General features: G+C 42.7%; 1 protein-coding gene across 5 annotated transcripts in view; it reads left to right on the top strand.

Annotated features, from left to right (window-relative positions):
* The window catches only part of TENM4 (teneurin transmembrane protein 4), a 593977-nt gene that overhangs the window by 331288 nt on the left and 248045 nt on the right, over positions 1 to 14644 (top strand). For 2 of the 5 annotated variants that reach the window (XM_021382921.1, XM_021382910.1), the window contains exon 1: positions 8343 to 8489. The exons of the other annotated variants lie outside the window; for them this stretch is intronic. The gene's annotated coding sequence lies outside the window, so the exon portion shown is untranslated. Of the gene's footprint in view, positions 1 to 8342; positions 8490 to 14644 lie in introns of those variants that run through there. 5 annotated transcript variants of the gene reach the window in all.

Below are 14644 nucleotides of genomic sequence, written 5' to 3' on the forward strand. Positions count from 1 at the left end.
ACATAGTTTGCCTCATTGTGTCTTGCCAGGCATAATATTCTACATAAATACCTACCCATCTGCACCAGCCAGGGCTCATTGCACAGGTCCCAAAGAGTAGCAATGATCATGAGCTGAGCTTTTGCATTTGTTGGTCTTTTGCCTGTAAGACAACACTAGATGATATTTGCATAAATGTTATTTCCTGAGGCAGGTGAAAAAGTATTACAGTGGTCCATATACATTAACACTTCTCTGGAAGGTTAAAAGCAATAAGAAAGGGTGCTTTGCCTTGACCTAGCCAATCACTACATAGTTTTGCAAGGCTAGAGTAAACCTTTTTGTTAGCATAAAGCTTAGAGAAAGCAATTTCTACAAAGCCTACAGTTTGGTGTTCAAATACAGGAGAACGGACCTTTTAGGAGATTTGCATGTAATCATTTGCAAAGAACATTATACTTTATATTGGGTGTTTTGGATCAGATAGAGCATTAGTGTCAGATTGAGAGAGGCCATTTCACGGGCAGCTCATCAGCCTTCCTACTGATTACATTATTCTTTTACAAGTTGAGTTTGAGTAAAGCTGCATGAGCTTTTGTAATGCTGATCCATAATTAGGAGCTTGTGCTTCCCTTAAAACTTGAGATTATGCGAACTACTCGCATAAATATTTCACAAGGAATTATATAAATGTGCTGTGGTGATTAGAATTGTTTATGCTGGTGCAATCAGAAGAGTCTCTTTCTTGATCTGTATTTCTTTGATTTTGAAAGAGATACGAGCGATATCCCATATATTTGGAAATTAAATTACCTGGTTTTGTTTTTGAATAACAGCACAATCTCAGCCTTGGTGTATGATGCTCGGAAAATTGTGTAGCTAACTTACACAATCTGTTTCTACTGTTGTGCCTACAAATGAGCAAGCTGAGTATCTGGCTCAGGCAATTGCCCATGTAATTTTCTGAAAATCTGCCGTATTATTTTCTTGTGTTGGCAAAAAAAAAATTGTAAGTGCTGCTTTGCTTCTCCGGAGCACCTCTAACCCCAGAGGAACTGAATTTCAGAAGGGAACAATTTCCTCCCTGCTCCTCTTCATCTTGCTCAATGGGTAATTGTTTTCTGCTGTTTTGGGCTGGGTTAATAACCTCAAGAGCTGGGGAAAAGGAGACCTGAGGTCTAGGTTATTTCTCATCCCTTTCCACCTTCTGATTCATATGCAGAATAATTACAGAAGGCTCAAATGCCCAGTCCATAATCTGCACTGGGACAGAGGCAGATAGCACGGGTTGCACACATTCTAGATGTTTTCCAGCCAGAGGAAGGTCAGCCCATGCTCCGCCCTGTCCGAACAAGGATGTTCTGGAGTTCCCACGGACGATGACTTTGTGACCTCCTTGATAGAAATTATCCCATCCTTGCACAATGATAAAGAGAACTATTGCTTCTCTTTGTATCAAAGGGAAGGAAAAAAAAAAAAACCACAGCTTGCAATGAATAACACAAATCACCCACAAGGCTGGTGAAGTCTGCGTAACATATGTTCTTCATACCCCATTTCAGTCCAAGTGAATTTATTCATTTCTTCTTAACCTTGCATGGCCCCTTTTCCCAATATGCCAGTCTTCATATAGGGCATGTGATTATTTTGCATTTTCAAGGCCCAACTATTCATTTCTTAATTTTGGTGACATGGCAGCTGCCCAGGTTTTTCTTGTTAAGATGATATTCATTTGTCCCCTTTATTTCATTTATTTTCCCCTCTGGCTCCATAGCTATAAATCAAATACACAGAATTAAATTAAATAAAATAAACGTAAGTGCAGGTGGAAATTCAGAAAATATAAGTAACTAAGAGTAGTTTTCCAAGACTGCTTTTTAAATCAATTTTAAACACAATATATATATTCCCCGTTGAGCTAACAATGTTGTGACCACCTATTGTTAAGGAACAGCAATAAATCTGCACAATTCTTTTCTCCTATGATTCAGTGACACATTTTGCCAGGCAGCTAGTTCAGCTTGCTCTTTTTCTGGTGGTGTTTTATGCTGTCTCCAGGAACGGCACGATATGCTGCCAAGAGAAAGGCATGAACAATGTTTGTCCATCAGGAAAATTCCTCCTTTCTTCATCTCTGAAGGAGTGAGTCTCATGGATGCTAAGAAAGCAGTCTTTTAACATGTGATAATCAGCATTTGTCTTCAAATACTATGTTCTCCCTCACTTGGAAAAGTTAAATGGCAGATATTATCCTACTCCCCTCCTCAGCACAGCAGGATCTTCGATGCTCTGCAATACTACCAGAGTAAATCACTGCCTTTCATATCCTGTGGGCCATCTCCCCTCCCACCTTGTCCAACGTGTCAGCGATCCACCTTGGAGGTGCTGCTGGGATGTCCTGATGCCCACTGCTTGCCACCAGTCCGGGCCTTTCACATACCGAGATCTCAGCCCTGCAGTTCTTCTTCATGTTTGTGGGGTTTTAATCAATCAGATATGCTGTGGGATGAAATTGCCTGAGTGTTACATTTATTTATTAATTAACTTGTTTTGCCAGATAGAGGTACCTATGTGCTTCCATTGTGTAAACAGGTCATGGCTTTCTCCAGCTCAAGACTAGCTAAGATTTTAATATAGATCAATAAGATTTAGTTTGGATGTCAATAAAGATCGCTCAAAACCATTGTGCAAGGAGAAGGGAAGACAAGAGCATCTGTTTACACTCTTTCTTTTGACAGGATAATAAACCCAGCTGGCACTCTACTTGGCTGCATTTATACAGCCTTCCTACCAACTCCCATTCCACATATTAAGGCCAGAGCTGGGCTGTGATGTACTTTTATTTGTAACGGTGCTTGAGCTGCCTCTGTCATTAAGTTTCATCCAGTCCCACTGTTACAGACATTCATATTTGAAGCTGCATAAAGCTATGCATTTTCAGCGGCATGACTTAACGCAGAAGTTCTTACCTGATAACTACTGTAGCTGCTCTATGACAATCGTACTTCTGCTTGCCTTCCCCTAGCCCTCTGTGACAGTGGTAATTCCTGATTTAAAATATTCTGAGGGTTGAAAAACAAGCTGTTTTATCGGTGATTAGCGGTACAGTACACAGATACAGGAAGCAGTAGCATTTTGAAGCATTTGCACTTCTCTGTGCCTCAGTTCCCTTATCGGTAAGAAGTACAAGTCTGCTCCCCAGACAATCCCGTTTTATCAGCCAATCTGATAACAGACCCCAGGATTTCTGTCAATTTCAAAGCTTACATTCTCAATGCTTGTGAAGATCTTAAAGATTCCTGTCTGAAGCCTGATAGAAGATACCGTGGGGAAAAAAAGGATATTAATGATTTATTGATTGCAGATAATACCACTCTGGGTATACTGGCCACTATTAAATTCCATTGTCTTGCAGCATCTGTTCCGTGAGAAGTCAGCATTTGTACACTTTTCTAACTCTTTCGAGTCAAATTGTAAACATATGGGCATATTCTGCAGAATACAGCCTCTGAAAAAATTTACTGTCCTTCATCTAAAAGTATCTCTTTGAGTGTTCTGTATTCCTGGCAGCCTTTCTGTTCACACTAGATGAGTGCACACGTTTTAGATCAGCTCTTCATCTCTGAAGGCCAGAATCTCCACATAACAGAGTAACTCTAGAAACACACAGCATTTTGAAATATTACAGCCAAATGTGTAGCATAAACTGAAGGCATGTTTACTGTTTGTCTTATTTTCCCCTAACTATTTAGAGTCTGCACTGGTCTGCCTCTTCACTAAATTTAAAGCGGTTGCCTCAATTTTGCAGAGTTCCATGGTTAAGTTGGGAAACACATTCTTTGTGTTAGCCTAGTTCCAAAGTTTGTGTTTGCTAAGCAGTTTCATAAATCTATTGGAGACTGTAACATATCTTTCCCTGATATTTTTAATCTTAATCCGAAATCCTGGCACACAGATAAAATACAACTTTATGTTCTGTTTTCGTCCAAATTTGTGCAAGCAACTGATCATTCATACAGAGACATTCAACTTTTGTATTATTCCTGCCTCAAGTCCAAAGAACATAATTTTGACTGTTCACTGCAAGCGGATATATTATATAAGATTGTAACAAATTGATGCCAAGGGGCCTGTACTTGGATCCCGTTTTGTTTTTCTTTGAGTTACTTTCCAAATTGCAAGAGTGTGCATAATGAATGTGTTATCTAGTCCTTCTGTTTTGTATCTTTGAAGGAGAAATGGCACATACCGCAAAGTGACTTGGCCTACTTGCTCAGGTTCCATAGCAACCCAGTATTGCTGTGAATTCATTTTGTGCTAATCAATTAGAAATTTTGCTCTGAAAGCTGGAATGAAAGTTTATGGGCCGAATCCTGCTTGTTTTACTTGGACCTGCAATTACAGTAAATTCAATGAGATACTTGTCTGAGAAGGATACTTGGACTTGTATCTTTCATCTCTCTCTTGGTTTATTTTTTGTGAAAAGGTCAGATTTAATTTTTGGCTTTCTGTCCAAGCAGAGAAAAGGAGGCAATTCTCTTAAAGAATCCGCAACTTAAGATACACTTGTCTACATAGTTGCTGAGATGTTAAGAAGGAAGGTATTGCTTTGCTCCTCATGCACTTTAACTGGATGTTGCCAGCAGAGCTGATCATCCCACACCTTCCATCCAGTAGCCTGTAAAATCTCCCATTGCATCCACCCCAGCATTGCTTGCCCAAGAGGGAACTTTTCAGAGAATGTGGTTGTATGCACCAGTGCCCTTCACAGCAGCACAGCCCTCAGTAACGTGGTTAGTATGCACGATTCCTAAGGAATCTTCCCTTGTAAAGGTCAGTTCGCACACTGCTGAAAGCGCACGTAACGACCATGAAAGCCCACGGGAACTTCCTGTGTGCAATCTGCAGTGGTGCAGTTGATTAAAATTTAAAGTTTTCATAGAGTACTTTTTTTTTTTTTTCCTTGTGAATTGTATTTTATCCTTGCCACAATTAAAATACTGGGAGATGGAGGAAAGCCTATACCAAAACCCCAACTTGCAACCGTGTGGAAATGGAAGACAGGTTCTGATGTTACATGGAAAAGGCACAAACATTTTGCTTTAAGGGTTACAGTTCCAAATTCAGCTCATTCTGCTGCTGGTCTTTATGTCTGGTCTACAGAGTTCATGTACAGATACACCAAGTATGATGTCTAACAAAAACACGGGGACAGCATTAGGACTCTCCTTTTCATTTACTACATTTTTTTTTTTGTCAAGGTTAGTCCTATCATGAACTTATGTTATGCATTTTCACCAGGCTTTAGATAAATGAGGCAGAGGCTTGATATAATTGGCTTGACATAATTTTTTTATTCTAGTTTGTCTCTTGGAATGGCTGGAAAAATGTGTCCTCAAGTTACAAAGAACTGCATGGGACTATAGGAAGACTCAGATTAACAATTTCTTTTCATTTTACTTATCATCAGACTAGAATGCAGGCTCTGACTATGGAGTATGAGAAATACACATAATCCTGTTTTTAACAAATGCATAGCAAATTAAAGACATGATTTAAACATCATTACACGTCAGGGCTCATCAAAAGTGCACTGCAACAAGAGGATGACGCAGAGTAGACTTGGATCCTTCAAGAGCACAGCAGAGAAGAGCTGAATCTCCAGAGCCATTTGCATATTATGGCCTGTGACACTGCAAAGCTGTGCTCATCTGCTAAAGGGCAGAGGTGTGTGGGATGAAGGACAGTATGATCTGACCTGTATCTTGTCCTTGCTCAAAGAAGGACACAAAAGAAATAGTCTCTGCATATGCTTGAATCCACAACTGCAAGCGGCACTTGCCTTTTTCATGGGACTGTGACAGAAGTCTCTCATTATCTGTGTTTCTGTAGTCTTCCTCCTATTAGTGCCTGATGATTTTTCAGAAATTTCCTTCTGTAATTCCCACTGTAGTGTAAGGGTGCACTGTCAACCTGTTTCACAGATAAACAGCACAGGCTGGGTGACAATCAGAGGGCTGGTATACCTCTCCTACATAGAAAGGCTGAGGCAGCTGGGCTTGTTCAGCCTGGAGAAGAGAAGGCTCCAGGGAGACCTCATTGTGGCCTTCCAGTATCTGTGGAGAGCTTATAAACAGGAGGGAGACTGACTTTTTACATAGTCTAATAGTGATAGGAGAAGCGGGAATGGTTTTAAACTAAAAGAGGAGAGATTCAGACTAGGTATTAGGAGGAAATTCTTTGCTCATCAAGTGGTGAGGCCCTGACACAGGCTGCCCAGAGAGCCATGTGTGTCCCATCCCTGGAGGTGCCCAAGGCCAGGCTGGATGGGACCCTGGGCAGCCTGAGCTGGTGGGGGGCAACCAGCCCATGGCAGGGGGTTGGAACTAAACAGGTTTTAAGGTCCCTTCCAATTCAATCCATTCAGTGATTCTTTGATTCTAGGATTCTAGAATTCTGTGAGTGGGGCTAAACACAGGATGTCTGTGGCATGGCTGATGCTTGAGCTGTCACTCTGAGCCTACTTGTTGGACTTTCCTCTGCTTCTACCTGCTGAACATCCTTCAGGGCTTCCCACAGTACCATGGAGCATTGCACATAGCCCTCACCCCTTTTGTTTTGTTTTGTTTTGTTTACTCTCTCCATCTCCTACCTACAGTTAACATAATGGAAAGGCTGCAGCCTTGGTACTGTGAAAAGGGTCAGGGAGTGTGAAGTAGGCTACAGATTCCTAAAAGGCAACACTCCTAGAGGAGGATAACAGATAACTCCACAAAACAAAATACACAGGGCTCACAATTTCCCACATGCAGTCTGCAAGCTGCACAGACTGGCACACATGCAAGAAAACATAGGCTCTCTACCAGGTCTGGTTTCCTCTCTGGGAAGTCACTTGTCTCTGAGCACAGGCACAGTCCTATGGTCTTCCCTCGCCTCAGGCTTTGCTCCAAAACCACAATTTCTGCTCTGATTATAATTTGCAACTTATAAGACCTGCATATGCCAGGGAGGCAACATCCAAGGTCTTATCATGAGAAAAAATGAAGGCAAAGAAACTTCAAATAGAACCAGTTTGGGGGGATTTAAATGTTAAACCCACTTCATTGTTTTTGGTTTGTGTGCTTTCCTATAGTGTTCATGTTGTGCTTAGTAAGAAATACTGTACAGTTATGTTGTCTGCTATGTTATGTTCAAAATATGTTTTTCTTTTTTTTTTTTTTAAGAAACAGAATGTTTTTATGTTTACTCGTTTTCTTGTGCTGTTACTCTTTCATTTTGATGAATTTTGCATGAAAACATTTCAGCATTTGGGAAGATGTGGGGAATTAAGCATAATGGCTTTCATATCAAAATGTGTCAAGGGGATATATTCATGTTTAAATGCATTGTCCTGTATTTTAACCTATTATACGTCTGTGTTCATTACCCCATGTTTTTTACTGAGGTACTGCGCATATCTGACCTCTGCATTCCCCTGATTTCACCAGTTCAGTGTTTCCAAATTCCTACCTGATCTGAGAAATCCAAAATCTGTTTGGAATAAGGCCCTGATACCACTAACTGCTGATGGTGTGTTTTTCAAATTGGGTCTATTTCATCTCCATGTACCTGATCCCACTTCCTTGATGTCACCAGGAACTCTTCCTTCATCAAATGCAGCTTCATACAAAATGTTATGCGAGGAGCTAATTTCTTGTGAAAGCTGCATTTGTGGTGATTTATTTACTGAAGTGGACCTGTGCTGAGTTTGCCTGTTTGACTTCGTTGGTGTGCTTCAACAGCACACAGCTACACCAGCTCCTCCCTGAGCCTTCCAAGGCATTTTTTTTGCCTCAAAAACTTGACAAGGACACGGTTAAATCTCATCCTGAAAGGGATGAGAGTGTCTTGATGCGAAATGCGAAAAAAATTACCTCATAAAATGTCACACAAAACTTTTCCTTCAGCACATTGCAGCCCGGTATCGGCTCACTGCCTCACTGGCAGCGCCCGCGCTGTGGCACGAAGTGTGCCTTGCACCAAGGGTTGCACCAGGTGCCAAAACCCTACAAAAGTACGGATTTTAGTTTTAGGGGGTGGCTGGGTCCTGAGGATGCCCCTCATTGAAGCCGCCTGCGGGCAGCCATGCGCAGTGCTCCACAGCGGGCAAAGCACCGCGGGCACCCCTTTCCCAACGCCCTAGCCCGACTTTATTTTGTCTGTCTGCGTTTTGTCACTGCGTTGTTTATTTTCTTTCTTTTTTTTTTTCTCTCTCTCTCTCTCTCTCTGTGTGTCCGTCCGTGTGTGTTTGTGGCCCGCAGGTCCTCCCCTGCGCTGTTCGTCCGCCTCCTCCACTCCCCCCGAGCAGTCCCCCTCCCCCCCCCCTTCGCCGCCGGCCAATGATGGCGCGGGGCGGTTGCTGGGCAACGGCGCGGCCCAGCCGCCCGCGGACTCTGACTCTGAGGAAGAGTTTGTCCCTAACTCATTCTTAGTTCAAAGCGGCTCTGGAAACCTCTGTGTCGCCGCCAACGGTGAGTGACTTCTTTCTCCGTCCTTTATTTGCTCGTCTGACAGCCGTGCGCGGGGGTTTGCCGGCCGGTCGGGGTTTGGTGTTGGGTTTTGTGGGGAAAGTGTAGAATAGAGGGGAGTAAAGGGGTGAAAGTATTTATAAATCACTCCGTACCGCGTGCGAAATGCTCTTTTGGAAAGGTGGGTGCTGCTGTGTGGCTGAGGCGAGGGATGAGCTCACCGTGGTACCTGAGCAGAGCTCAGAAACTTGAAAGTTTAAGTGCAGCTTACAAGTGAGTTAAAAGCTGGGGGTCCCTCCCTTTCGTTTTCCTTATTATTCACTTTGTGGGCTAAAACACTCCCCCAGAGCACCCCTTTCTCTGGGAGGGCCCCCTCGACCTGTCACCTAGGGCTGGAAGAGCCAAAGTGCAGAAACTGTGCCGAAAAGCCGCAGCCGGGGCTGTGACCGGCACACACGCATCACGCTCACCCTCAAACATGGGTTTGTGCGGCCACATTGCCCCGTGAGGGGCTGAGAGATGCCTGTTGGTGAGTGTCTGAGGCAAGGCTCCATGCCCAGTTATGCCCTGAGATTCCCCAAATGGGAGATCAGACCCCATACGCCGGGATGCCCTGAGATTCCCCACATAGGAGCTCAGCCAATGTTGGACCCGCTCAACCCAATCTGAAGAAGAATGAGATTCACAGCTCTCTGCTGCAAGACAATGAGTCATAAAGAGAGAGGTAATGCTCATTGGCAAGGAGATGTGAGATTTCATCAAGGGGAGTGTAACCTGACAAAGTACAGATTACGATGGTGGAAGAGCAGTGGCCACTCAGGCCGCTGCCATCCGGCTTGAGTGATAATTGCTCGCAGGTCTGATTTATGATGAAGGAGAGGGCATTCAAAGATATCTTGAAAGAGAGAAGGAAAGGTGAGGGAGAGGTTTACTGCAGCTGGCAACAGCTTAACTCCGTTTATGTTAAGCTTCTAGGAAGTTTTCCTACTACGCTGTTATCTCTAAGTAAGGAGAGAAAGTTTGACATTTAATTTGTCCCCCCTCACCACCACCCTTTTCCCAGCTCCCCTCTTCTTTTCTTTTGTTGCATTTGTCATGGTAAAAACAAACTTTCCCTTCAGGGCTTTTCAAAGGAGAAGGTTATCTCCTCTGAATTGTCATCCTAAGGAGAGCAGGGGGAAATACAGTGTCGTTCATTCAGGAAACTGCTTAAAATTCATATCCTCTGTTCAGCTTTCCCCCTCCCCTCCCACCCTGCAACACACACACACACATCTGACTCCTGGCAGTCGCAGCACATTTAAATCTGAAATCATGTAGATGACACTCTTGTTGGAAATAAAGCCAAACTCATACCCCACCTCATGCTTTCGACATTGTGATGGATGTGCTTTCTCTTTGTTCATTTAGGGAATATATATGTACACATACACACACAGCCTCCAGGTAAAAGGAGGGGAGAAAAAGAAAGCAAGTGAGATTAAAGACCTTAATCTCTCCTTTTACTAATTAGCAGAACAACAGAAAAAGCATTGTTCAGAGTCCATGGTGGGTTGACGACGTTATTGTATTATTGATGTGCTGGTGAGTTAGTTAGACTTGAGGCTTTTCAGCTGCCTGCTTATTTATCCTCCTTCCTTTCTTCTCAGTGCTTTTTGCATTGGCTTGTAGACATTCAGCATTCCCCGAAGCCTTCTTTGTGTGTAGGATTCAGCAGGTTGGCAATAAATACGTCCCTCACAAAGACAGGGTGTCTGGAGTCTCATTTGTGTGGTTATCCTACTTGTTCAGCAATCAGAAGTGCAGGTAATACCAGCACACTGGTGACCTCATTGTACCACCTCAGCATCACTCTGCTATCAGGAGAAAAGCAAAGATAACTTCCTATGCCACCTGTCAACCCATAATCTGAGAGTCTGCATGAATAAGAACCACAGACCGTACAAGCCCATCATGTCTAAAGCCCAGATACTCTTCTGACCTTTGTAAATAGATTTAATTGCTTTAGTCCCATAAGGTTCTGTTTCTATGAGGCTTAGTCAGCTTAAAGTTTAAATGACAAAGGCAGGTCTTTATGTTTCTTAAATGGTGAAAATTAGTAGAAGCTTATTTTGCTTAGGACTAAGTTTAATGCAGTTAGAGCACTCATTCCAGGAGAATAGTAGCTGTCTCAGCAGCAGGACAGCCTGAGAATGCTGTCCGAAGGATTTGTGTTGCACTTTTTAATTGATTGTGGGTAGGTTTTCCTTCCACAGCTGTGTAAACTCAGCCTCAGAGAAGTCCATCCAAAGTAACACCCAGGGAGCAGCACTGCTGTTACAAATCCCCATGTAAATCGCAAATATAATGCACATGGAACTTAAGAAGCATGCTACTTTTTGAAGATACAGTAGGCTATTCTATCTAAGTGCCTTTCATTCCAGAAAGGTAATAATGTCTATAATATAATTTCTATATTTCCAGGAAAATGTCCAAGTAAACTTTCAAATAAAGGCTGGAACGATCTAACAAGTATATAAATATGCAGGCGCCTTTTAGGGCTTTTAATTTTCTATTAGATGAATTACAAGCCTTTATTTACTTATAAGGAAAAAGTCAAAGCCACTTTGAACATGAAAAATCCCTAATTCTTATTATGTTTACACTATCAGCAGGTACTTAACTTTAAGGAAAAGAAGACTTTTCAGACTTTGATCTGCTTTTATTTGTATCAACTCCAGAGTCATTTTTTTGGTTTGTTTTACCTGAAATTACGCAAATGAACTAGGATGTGAATGTCTCCGTTTCAGTATATTTCCCTTCAGAAAGCAACAAATTAAAAGCCCAGTTTAGGGATTTCAGCACTATTTGAAAAGTAGGCTGCCCTATGGCATCACGGTGGTCCTTCCACATTACTAATCACTTCTTCAGGTTTTTCATCAGTCCTTTGTATGTATGCTGTAGAATCATTAAGGTTGGAAAAGACATCTAAGATGCGCTGGTACTTGTGTATCTGACTGATAAGAGAAGGCATTTGATCCTTAACCTGATTGTTTTAAGAAGTAAAATTACTCTGTAGGCTTGGAACATCAGTCTGTGCAGTGTCCAGCAGCACTGGGAGGAGAAGCACCAGCAGTGAGCTTCCAGGAGGGTGCTGGGAAAGGTGGAGCTCCAGCCAAGGAAAGAGACATGAAAGTTGCTGATTGACTGGGAGAGAGCCACTCTCTTCCATTTGAACCAGTAAAGACCATGAAAACTAATTAAAAAAACCATCCAGTATCTTTGGGGAATGGTGTTTAGGAAGAGCTCATTGGCCTGGCCGCCGCTGTCCGCTCCCTGCAGCATCTGGGGACATCAGTGGGCGCAGTGCCTGTGAGGCAGGGAAAAGGCTGTTGTCCCCATGGGGAGCTGGTGTGCAGAGTGACAAATAACAGACTCTGAAAAATATATGAAATGCGTGGAAGTCTGACATCCAAATTCCTCTGGGAGCACTGACCATGCTGCCTTGTAAGTCTGAGCCAAAGTGCGTGTGACTTCTTCCAGCTCTTTCATCAGTGAGCAGTCACTCAGTGCGATGCGTGCTTTTGTCATTTGGTGGGGCCTGGTGTGTTTCTCTAACTTACTCCTATCAGGCAGACAGGGAGGATGGATAGCAGCATTTTGGAACAGTGTCCGCAGATGGGACCCAGAAGACCCAAAATCACTCCTCGTTTTGGAAATTTTAATATTCTCATATGGAATTTCAGAGGCCAGGGCATAGATTTTGTTTAATTCTAGCAGAAGTGAGATGACTGCAGCAAATTTTAAGAATATCTAAAACTCTCTGGACCTAGAAGTTACTTTATTTACGTGACGCTGGAGATAACATATATTGAAGTCTCTGTGAGAAGGAACTGAGACAACAGATTTAGTCTTACCATCCACTTCTGAATATGCGTACCCCAATTTCTTTGACTTCTCCCTTGAACACATCCTTATTCCCAGTGCTGCCTCTTCTTGTTCCCCACTGATTGAAGCTCCTTTACTACCCGTAAGGTAATTTAATCACAAAAAAGTGGAAGGTCACACTCCCACTCACCCAAAGTGACACTGCTGCTGTCGATAGATGGTAGGTAAAGGCATGATTCACTGTATTATTGAACTTTGAATTCCAAGAGGTGTGTTTAGTGTTGTGTGAAGCATGGACAGTGCAGCCCTCGCCTCTGGCACAGGTTGTGTTGTTAGTGGAGGAGAGGAGGGAAAGCAACATTGAGTACATACATAAATATTCCAGTGTGCTAAGAGACAAGTGCAGTTTTCATAGGATCACTGATTTCAATTGAAAATAGACAAAATCAGGACCCACAAGACAAAAAAAAAGCCAACCAACCTACAAAGCAACACAGCATATTGCTTCACATAGTGGGGTCTGCATGAACAAGCCACTTGGCCAACGAAATCTGTGGTCAGGAAGCTAATGCAGATTTGTGTGCTGTCTTTGCCACTTTTTCTTTGTTCTGAGTGCTGAAGCAGGAGGTTTCTCTGAGATCTTCCTTCTCATTTCTGACTGTACTGACCCTGTCTAGACATTCTGATTTGTAGCCTGAATAACGCGTACTGTTTTCTGCTTGGGATTTTTTATCATTAATGATCAGCCTTGAGCTGTTGAAGACATTCGCCATTTCTAATTTTCCTCCCTTTCCTATCCTTAAGAAAGAACTTTCTTCCTTTTTGTTGAGTGATTTGGCCTAGATTTACGAAGATAAAACCTTCAGAAAAAGGCTGACGAGGACTGCTGCAGACTTGTTTGTGATCTCTCTGTTTAATTTGATATAAACTCTAGGTTCCTGGCACTTTACAGTGAGCAACTGACCAGATCATCTGCGGCTGCTGCTGCTGTGGCTGGATTCTTTCAGTGGTTAAAAAGAAGCAATCCGAAAATACAGCACGCTTTCTGCCCCCAAAGAGCTGAAAGGTTTTAATCCATCTATGTATGTGCTCAGTGCTTGTTTCTTTGGTGTCCTTGCTGCGTTCAGTGCTGCACGGTTAATAAGTGCAAGCTGACCCAGCTGCGCGGACGCTGCGGTTTTCAGGCTCATTCTGCAGCCCCACTTGAGCAGCTGAAAGGCTGAGCTGTGTGTCGGCCTGCTTTGCATCAGGCAGCACCCCTCTGATCCTCACACCCAACTTCAGGCTTGTCAGCTGTCCTGTAGGAGTCCTGCACAGCGCTACGCCGTTACAGCACTGGGATGGAAGAGAGGAAATCAAACTGCAGCAGGGATCTCCAAAGGCACAGAATATTAAAGCATTTCAGGGAGAGAATGGTACCATGTAAGGTTTCTTCGAAGTGGAGAATTTGCTGGGATCTGACTGAGGAGAGCAAAAGAACCTTTGATAATGTAATCGCAGTGATTGATACTTTCCCCATCTAATAATTAATAAAAAATCCCAAATTAAATTCACTTTTGTTTTATCTAATCATATTTTCCCCCACAAAGGTCTGTTGATGGAAGGTCCTTTCTCTGACTGTGTCTCCTCTGCGCTTTGTGATGCTTTGCTGTTTACTACTTGAGTAAGCATGCTAAATAAGAATAATAATGAATCTCTGCATCCTTTATCAAACATTTCCAGGGCCCTTAAGCGGTCCATGTTACTTACAATGATAATTCACAATTACAGAAGGGAAACTGAGGCACAGGAAGATGGAGCCAATCATTCCCAGAGTGTCTTTTAAGAAATTAAAAATCTTCTTTGGATTATTGTGTTCCCTATCCGAACGTCAGACCTCCCCCCAAACATCTCAGAAGCTCAGGGAAAAAAACATCTTAAGGAGAAGAACAGCTTAGAAAGATGTTTAGCTTAGCAATTGTTTAAAAACATTCATAGCAAAGAAAGTGTTCAGGAGAGCGATGATTGTAGAAAAAGGTTATAGCAAAGGGCTTGGGAAAAAGACTCTTGCAAACCTGTTCTTCATAATTTTTCACTGAATTTATGATTTGGGAACGATAAATGTTCAGAGCTCAACCTGAGATACCGTCGCCTAAACGTCTCCCTTTTCATTTCAGTCAGAAAACGAAGCAAGAAACATATGAATCATAAGCTTTCAATTTAGTGAGAGGCATTTCAGGCCACCAGGGTGTGAATCAGCCTTAGGAGATGCCTCTTTTTCCACTCAATGTGGAAAGATTTCTGGCTGACTA

Source organism: Numida meleagris, chromosome 1 (assembly GCF_002078875.1).
Source record: "Numida meleagris isolate 19003 breed g44 Domestic line chromosome 1, NumMel1.0, whole genome shotgun sequence".
Lineage (NCBI taxonomy): Eukaryota > Metazoa > Chordata > Aves > Galliformes > Numididae > Numida > Numida meleagris.